Consider the following 9,468-nt stretch of genomic DNA (forward strand, 5'->3'; position numbering starts at 1 on the left):
TGTTTTCTGCAGAGTCTCTCACAGCCTTGGGAACAGGCGGGGACAGCGGCCAGTGCTGGGCTCCCAGGTGGTGCTTCCATTCAGGGTGCCAAGGCTGGGAGCCGGGCGCCGCCTCCTGGCTGCCTCTGGAACTGCACCCTGCCTCTGGTCAGAGGAGGACCCCTCACACAATCCATTCTTCCCCTTTGAACAGGCCATGATTTTATTCCCCCCCGCAACAGACAGAATCCAAACCCAGGAGGCGAGCACTCCAGGGCCTCCCCAGAAGGTCCAGCCGCTCACCAGCCCCGCCCAGGCTGGCGTCCTCCCGCCGCACCGCTGCTCCTGCAGCCACTCGCGCCAAATGACCGCTCCTGCGCGTGCTTCCGGACTTCAAAGGCCGCAGCTCTCTGAAACTTTCCAGCACTCTCTCCTCTCAGCCCCCCTCCCACAGGCAGAACTAAAGAGGGTCTCTCTCTTCTGTATTCTCTCAATATTTGCAGCTATCGCTTGGTTCGCTCAGCTGTGTGAGAGCGCGGAGAATGCTACCGGCCTCCCTGTTTGCAGGGAACTCACTTGAGGGAGGTCAGAAACTGCCTTTTATCTGCAGCCTGAAGTCTCCCCCCAGGAAATCTGCCCTTCTCTAGGTGGGGAGAGAAGCAGAGAAAGCGTGTGTGTGTGTGTGTGTGTGTGTGTGTGTGTGTGGTTGGACTCATTATACAAGATTCATACCTTTGAAGTAGTTCATGCAAGAACTTATCTTTATTTGTAATGTTAATCGGCAGATACTTGACTCTACACAACACTTTTCAATCATGTTCACCTTCAGTACGGCAATATTCCTTATAAACCCACTAATGAACTGCCTTCATTTCCATCTGTGCCCTTACATTTAAGTTCAACCTCATTAGCTAAACATTCACCCATCTCTAGCTATAGGTTTCCTATATTCTACATTATAAGCCTCTGAGTTTAACTTCACCAGGGTCGTAATAGCAAAATCACAGCATCTTATCTTTTTGTGTCTGGCTTATTGCACTCAGCATTATATCCTCAAAGTCCATACATGTTGTCATATACTTTAGGACCTCATTTCATCTCACTGCTACATAATAGTCCATTATCTATCTATCTATATCTATCTATCTATCTATACCACATTTTGTTTATCCACTTGTCTGTTGATGGGCACTGGGATTATGTCCATCTTTTGGCAATTGTAAATAATGCTGCTCTGAACATCGCTGTGTAAATGTCTGTTTGTGTCACTGCTTTCAGCTCTTCTGGGTTCTAACCGAGTAGTGGTATTGCTAGGTCGTAGGGCAACTAAATATTTAGTTTTCTAAGGAACCACCAATCTGTCTTTCACAGTGTCTGCACCATTATACATTCCCACCAGCAATGAATTAAGTGTTCCAATTTCTCCACATCCTCTCCAACATTTGTAGTTTCCGGTTTATTTAATAGCAACCATTCTTATAGGTGTGAGGTGGTATCTCATTGTAGTCTTGATCTGAATCTCCCTTATAGTTAATGAAAATGAGCATCTCTTCATATGATTTTTAGCCACCTATATTTGCTCTTCAGAAAAATTTTGTGCCAGTTTGAAACTGTTGTGTACCCCAGAAAAGCCATGTTCTTTAATCCTCATTCAGTACTGTTGCGTGGGATCTTTTTGATTGTTTGGATGGAGATGTGACCCATCCAAATGTGGGTGGTATCTTTTGATTAGATAGTTTCCATGGAGATCTGTCTCCACCCATTCAAGCTGGGATTGCTTACTGGAGCCCTTTAAGAGGGAACCATTTTGGAAAAATCTTCAATACCAACAGAGCCCACAGAGCCAGAGGCCTTTGGAGATGAAAGAAAAGGCCCCCGGGGAAGTCTCATGAAATGAGGAGAGAAAGCTAGCAGACATTGCCATGTGCCTTCCCAGCTGAGAGACGTGTTCAGAAGCCAGAGACCACAACAGATGCCAAGCACATGCCTTTCCAGCTGAAAGAGGTGTTCCAGATGGCATCAGCCTTTCTTGAGTGACGGTAACCTCTTGTTGGTGCCTTAGTTTGGGCATTTTAACACCCTTAGAACTGTAAACTTGCAGCTCAGATTCCCTTTTTAAAAGCAGTTCCATTTCTTTCTGGCAGCTTTAACAAATGAAAACAAATGTCTATTTCATATCTTTTGCCCATTTTATAACTGGGTTGCTTGTTCTTTTGTTTTGAGTTCTTTGATTTATTTATGTATACAGGATATCAAACCTTTATCCAATTTGGTTTCTGAATATTTTCTCCTATCAAGTTGGCTACATGTTCACCTTTTTGACAAAGTCCTTAGAGGTACAAAAGCATTTGATTTTGAGGGGTTCCCGTTTATTTTTTTCTTTCATTGCTTGTGCGTGCATTAGGTATAAAGTTCAAGACGTTACCTCCTATGACTAGGTCTTGAAGATGTTTCCCTGTATTTTCTTCTAGGAGTTTTATTGTACTGACTCTGATATTTAGACCTTTGATTCACTTTGAGTTAATTTTTGTATCAGGTGTAAGTAGGGGGTCCTCTTTATTCTTTTGTCTCTTGATACCCAGTTCTCCCAGGCCCATTTATTGAAAATACTATTCTTTTCCCAGTTCAGTGGATTTGGGGCCTTGTCAAAGATCAATTGATCATAGAATCGATGGTCATCTCCACACTCTTGATTTGATTCCATGGGTCAATACTTATATCTTTGTGCCAGTAACATGCTGTTCTGACCCCTGTAGCTTTCTAATAAGCTTTAAAATCAGAAAGTGTTTGTGCTCTGTGCTGGTTTGAAAGGATGTATGTCCCCTAGAAAAGCCATGTTTTAATCCTAATCCCATTTTGTAAAGGCAGCCATTTCTTCTAATCCCTATTCAGTATTGAATGTTTGAAACTGTGATCAGATCATCTCCCTGGAGGTGTGATTTAATCAAGAGTTGTTGTGAAACTGGATTAGCTGGAGGCGTGTCTCCACCCATTTGGGTGGGTCTTGATTAGTTTCTGGAGTCCTATAAAAGAGGAAACATTTTGGAGAAAGGAGATTTGAAGAGAGCAGAGAATGCTGCAGTACCACAAAGCAGAGAGTCCACAAGCCAGTGACCTTTGGAGATGAAGATGGAAAATGTCTCCCAGGGAGCTTCATGAAACCAGAAGCCAGCAGAGAAAGCTGGCAGATGATGCCGTGTTCACCCTGTGCCCTTCCAGCTGAGAGAGAAGCCCTGACTGTGTTCACCATTTGCCTTCTCACTTGAGAGAGAAACTCTAAACTTCATCAGCCTTCTTGAACCAAGGTGTCTTTCCCTAGATGCCTCAGATTGGACATTTCTATAGACTTGTTTTAATTGGGACATTTTCTTGACCTTAGAACTGTAAACTAGCAATTGATTAAATTCCCCTTTTTAAAAGCCATTCCGTTTCTGGTATATTGCATTCTGACAACTAGCAAACTAGAACATCCTCCCACTTCATTCTTCTTTTAAGAATATTTTTAGCTATTCGAGATCTCTTTCCTTTCCAAGTGAATCTGATACCTAGCTTTTCCAAGTCTTCAAAGTAGGTTGTTGGAATTTTGAGTGGTACTGCATTAACTCTATAGACCAATTTGAAAAGAATTGACATCTTAACTACATTTAACCTTCTTATCCATGAGCAGGGAATATCTTTCCACCTGTTTAGATCTTCTTTGATTTCTTTTAGCAATGTTTTATAGTTTTCTGTGTACAGGTCCTTTACATCCCTGGTTAAGTTTATTCCTAGTTACTCAATTCTTTCAGTTGCTATTTGGGATGTAATTTTTTCCTTAATTGTCTCCTCAGTAATGTCAATGCTTGTATATGAAAACATTACTGACTTTTGCACATTAATCTTGTATCCTGCCCCTTGGCTGAATTTCTTTATTAGATCAAGACGCTTTGTCGTGAATAGATATTTGTACACTGGTATTTATGGTGGTAGTGTTTGTGATTTGCAATGGGTGGAGATGTCCTAAGGGTACAACAACTGAGGGAAGGAAAGGGGAACTGTGGTGAATACATACAATGGACTACTGAGCGACTACAAGAAGGAATGAAGTTGTGAGGCTTACAATTAGGTGAATGAACCTTAAGGAAAGTAAATTGAATGAAATGGCAGAAACAGAAAGACAAATATTGTCATGCCTCACTCAAATGAGGTAACTATATATAATATACAAACTCATAGAATTGAAGTCAAGAGCACGGGTTATCAGGTTGGGGCCTATTAGAAAAGTTCCTAGGTTGTAAACTCTTAAAGCAGTCACATCTATTCAGGAGTTGTAACTGTTACTTCTAACTTCTGAGATACTGAGCAATTTGAAATTCAGGGGAACTCGTGGTTCCCTGAAATTTCAGGTATGTTTGGACACCTGAGACTCTGACTTAGAGCGCTGAAGCTATGAAAGTAAGCATTACCCAAAACAGCAACTGTTAGAAAAGTTGAAAAAGTGATCAAACTTCAACTAGAGATATGAATGAAGCTGATTTGGAAAGAACTAAGGTAAATCAGAATATAGGGTAAAGGATGATATGATCTATATTTTAAAATTTCAACTTCTGTGTGAGACCAAAGGAAGATATGTATATTTAGTGTAAAATTTATGTTTTGGGTAGTGCATTACCTAATTTAGCTTGTATGATCAGTTTATTTCAATACCATAATTACATGGAGTCTTGAATAAGGCATGAGATCTTGGTTTGTACAGGTTAGTGTGATGCTGTGATATATCCCAGAGTAATTTAGGCAGAGAATAAAAAAGTATTTGCAAAGTCCCCTTGGGTGACTGGAAGAAGGAAATATTCAACTTCCCCATCTGGGGAATTCCTGATATACTTGCAAGCAGTGGGGACAACCAGTTCAATAGGCTGCACCCTCAATCTTGGGGTTTGCCCCTATGAAACTTATTCCTTCAAAGGATAGGCTAAGCCTGTTTATGATTATACCTAAGAATCATCCCGAGAGAAACTTTTTTGTTGCTCAGATATGGCCTCTCTCTCTAAACCAACTTGGCAGGTGAATTCACCGCTCTCCCTGCTATGTAGGCCATGAATTCTAGGGGAGTAAATCTCCCTGGGACAGGACTCCTGGGATGAGCTGGGATCCAGCATCATGGGATTGAGGAAGCCTTCTTGACCCAAATGGGGAAGAGATAAATGAGACAAAATAAAGTTTCAGCAGCTGAAAGATTTCAAACAGAGTTGAGAGGTTAGCCTGGAGGTTATTCTTATGCATTATATAGACATCCCTTTTTAGAGGGAAAATAAGTAACAAATAAGGTATCAGTGGCTCCAGAGACGCTACTCTGGAGGTCACCCTTATGCAGGCTTCAGTTACACATTGCTACCTATCATAACTTGCCAAACCCCAACCAAAACCATTCCTGCCAATCCTAAGGAATACCTAGGGCATTATATAAGATGCTACAAAGGTTCCATGCAGTAGGGTAGCTTTCCAGAAACCTACAACCTCCAGATGGGTCCCTGAACCAGATAAGTTCTGAAATGCAAAGGGGCCAGCCTCTCCAGAACATCAACTAGTTCCATACCCTTATCCCATATTATTGACAGCCCCTTCCAACATGAATGTTAGAATGGCATAGCCCAACTTTGGAATATTTTGTTTGTAACAGAGACCATCAGGAGATAGAAATAGGGTGAGATATTGGGTAATTGGAGCTGAAGGGATACAGACTGTGCAACAGGACTGGATACAAAAACTCAGAAATGGACAGCACAATACTACCTAACTGTAATGTAATTATGTTAAAACACTGAATGAAGCTGCATGTGAGAATGATAGAGGGAGGAGGGCTGGGGACATATTGAAATCAGAAAGAAAGATAGATGTTAAAGATTGAGATGGTATAATCTAGGAATGTCTAGAGTGTATAATAATAGTGAAATGTACAATGTATAATTTTAAAAATGTTTTTGCATGAGGAAGAACAAAGGAATGTAATTATTGCAGGGTACTGAAAATAGATGGTAATTAATATTTTAAAATGTCACCTTCTGTGTGAGACTAAAGCAAAAAATGTTTGTTACAAAATTTATATTTTGACTAGTGCATTTCCTAATATAACTTATGTAGATAGTTTGATTGAACTCCATAAGTACTTGGAATCTCAGGTAGGACATGAGATTTTGTTGGTTTGTCCAGAGTGATGCCCCGATGAATCCCAGAGTGATTCGATCAGTGAGTAGAAAAGTATCTGCAAAGCCCCCCTCGGGGAGTGGTGAGAACGGGGAGAAATTCAACTTCCCCAAGTTGAATTCTTGATATTCTCACAAACAGTGTGGACAACCAAAGCTACAGGCAGAGCCCCCAGTCTTCGGGTTTGTTCACATGAAACTTAACCCCACAAAGGATAGGTCAAGTCTACTTAAAATTTAGGCCTAAGAGTCACCCCCAAGAGAGCTTCTTTTGTTGCTCAGATGTGGCCTCTCTCTCCAGCCAACACAACGAGCAGTCTCACCATCCTACCTCTCTCTGCGTGGAACATGACTCCCAGGGGTGTGGACCTTCCTGGCAATGTGGGACAGAAATCCCAGAATGAGCTGAGACTCAGCATCAAGGGATTGAGAAAACCTTCTCGACCAAAAGGGGGAAGAGGGAAATGAGACAAAGTGTCAATGGCTGAGAGATTCCAAACAGTCGAGAGGTTATCCTGGAGGTTATTCTTATGCATCAAGTAGATATCATCTTGTTATTCAAGATGTAATGGAGAGGCTGGAGGGAACTGCCTGAAAATGTAGAGCTGTGTTCCAGTAGCCATGTTTCTTGAGGATGATTGAATAATGATACAGCTGTCACAATGTGACTGTGTGATTGTGAAAACCTTGTATCTGATGCTCCTTTTATCTACCTTGTCAGCAGATGAGTAGAACATATGGAATAAAAATAAATAATAGGGGGAACAAATGTTAAAATAAATTTAGTTTGAAATGCTAGTGATCAATGAAGGCAAAGGGTAAGGGGTATGATAGGTATAATCTTTTTTTTTTCTTTCCTGTGTTCATTTTATTTCTTTTCTATTGTCTTTTTGTTTCTTTTTCTGAATTAATGCAAATGTTCTAAGAAATGATGAATATGCAACTAGGTGATGATATTGTGAATTACTGATTATGTATGTTGTTTTATTTTGTTTATTTTTTTAATTAATAAATAAATTTTAAAAAAAAGAATGGCATAACCCAAATACCCCTAAACAGTGGGAGAAAGATCAAAGATGATGGTAAAGTTTTACAGAGAAAGTAGGTTTAACAAATTAGTTTGAGTGCTGAATCATTATATTGATATTTCTTTTAGTCTCCAGTACCTTAGAGCAGCTAAAAATAAAAACCTAAAATTGTGGAATTGTAACCCAAACCAACTCTGAAATTTGTTTTACAACTAATTGTTGTGATGTACTTTGAAATTTATTGCTTTTTTTTTAATGTTCTTTTTTACAAAAAAAAAAGAAGAAAAAAGAGGAGGAGCTATCCCTTTTTAGTTTATGGTATTTTAGAGTGGCTGGAGGGAAGTACCTGAAACTGTTGAGCTGTGTTCCAGTAGCCTTGATTCTTTTTTTTTTTTTTTCAATTTTGTAGAAAAAAGCAAACATCACCTTTATTGTTATATTTATATTCGGTTCTTTAACGAAGTTGGCAAAAAATTCTAAGAATTTTTATACATATTTATAAAAATTTCAAGAATATGATCCTTATCACTTCTGTAAAGTACAAACTGTTTAAAGACTAAAAGCCAGTGAATGTAGAAGTGGTAGGGGAAGAGAAAACATCGACAACAGATCATTGGAATTTTCTTCTTCCCAAATATCTATAACATTACATGTGCTACTGTTTTCAGCATATCTTGTAAAGCCCCAAAATTCTGAATTTTCTTCACTAGTCTGAAGTAAATCCAGTAAAGACTGCACTGATGAACTACAAATTCTGTTTTCTTCTTGTGTAGTAAGAAACTCTGTTCTTTTCTTATCTGATTCCACATTTGGTTCCAGATTTTCTTTCTTATTTATTCCTAATATTTTCACTTTCCGATGGATTTTACCAGAAGGTAAACTATGCATACTCTTGGTGTCACAATCATTTGTTTCTATGAGAGGGCTATGGGATGGAGTATTTGCCTGAATTGTTGGGTTATCTTATGAACTGTTTATTGCTATCAGAACAGAACCACGACCAAATGTTGAATTAAGGTCCTTTTCCTTCAGATCCTTTGCTGGAAAAGTCACAATATCTGACTTTCGCTTCAGTTCGGATGCACTATTATTCTTAATGAAATTAGAATATTGTATAAATGCCCGAGCCCACGTGGACAGTGATTTGCCCTTAGTTCTTCTAAGTCACTTTCATTTATGATGCATTTATGTTCAGAAACATCAATATAATGCATCCTTGCTTATTTTTATGTGACAGTAACTGCGTAAAATTCTGTTTTATGTCATTTTCAGCTGGATTTATTATGGAATATTTGTTAGTCTTTTTCTCAAGTCCTCTCAGTTCACTAGAAGGGCAGGGGATGGGTTTTGAAATTAACATATATTTATGTTCGGGTCCTTAGGGTTCTTTACACCGGAAATTTTGCTTGATCATCTGCACAACTTTATTTTCCTTGAAGTCCTGAGAAATATATTGCAGTTCTAGATGCTCTCTTGGTTTAGTCTTCTTTGCAGTAACAGGAGAAAGGGATCCAACACTGTATTTTATTCTCTTCTGTTTTAGGCATGTTCCTTTCATATTCCACAAAATCAAAAACCAAGTTAGATACAATATCATCGACAAGTTGATACTGGTTACTCTGCGCAAAGTTTCTGTGTTGCTCACTTAGAAGATGAGTTTCGAGATCTTCGTATTTCTGCAAGCAACATTCACAATATCCTTTTTTTCTCTCTCTCTTTCAAATGGAGTTGAATTGGGGTACCACCACATTTATCATCATCAGTCTGGATTCTTAGTTTAACCTGAGTTTGCTTTTGGATGATATATGGTTTGTCCATATCAAATGGACTACAGGGTTTCTGAATAGAATGATTTATAAAAGTCATGTTGGTCAACTGAAGATAAAATGGCCTATAAAGTTGACTCATATCTTCCACCTTTACAAAAGGCTTTTTCAGTCGACCTGCTCTTGTTTTCTGTGTACTAGCTCTTTCCCCCATATCTCTTTAGAGAAGTGCTTGATTTTTGAGTAAATACAACTTTTTTCTTTTGTTGAATGTAGTATCTACTGTCATCAATATGAAGAATTTTTACTCCCCTTGATAAGGCATTTGATAATATACTATTTGAAGGAATAAAATCATGGTCCTTGATAGCTTTTTCAACTAATAATTTTCCTCTGCTTACACAAACTGAGTCTGGAGCCTTAAATGAATTTCCATAATGGCTGGGATGAGGTGAAGTTGTTTCTGCAGTATACAGATTCTGGACTTGGGATAGGAGAAATTCTACCCAAGAA

At 39.1% G+C, this 9,468-nt stretch overlaps 1 pseudogene; it reads right to left on the reverse strand.

The window, feature by feature from the left end:
- Positions 1 to 7,745: 7,745 nt before the first annotated feature.
- Positions 7,746 to 9,097, reverse strand: LOC143664038 (protein DBF4 homolog A pseudogene; annotated as a pseudogene).
- Between the last annotated feature and the right edge of the window lie 371 nt (positions 9,098 to 9,468).

Source organism: Tamandua tetradactyla, chromosome 2 (genome assembly GCF_023851605.1).
Source record: "Tamandua tetradactyla isolate mTamTet1 chromosome 2, mTamTet1.pri, whole genome shotgun sequence".
Taxonomy (NCBI): Eukaryota; Metazoa; Chordata; class Mammalia; order Pilosa; family Myrmecophagidae; genus Tamandua; species Tamandua tetradactyla.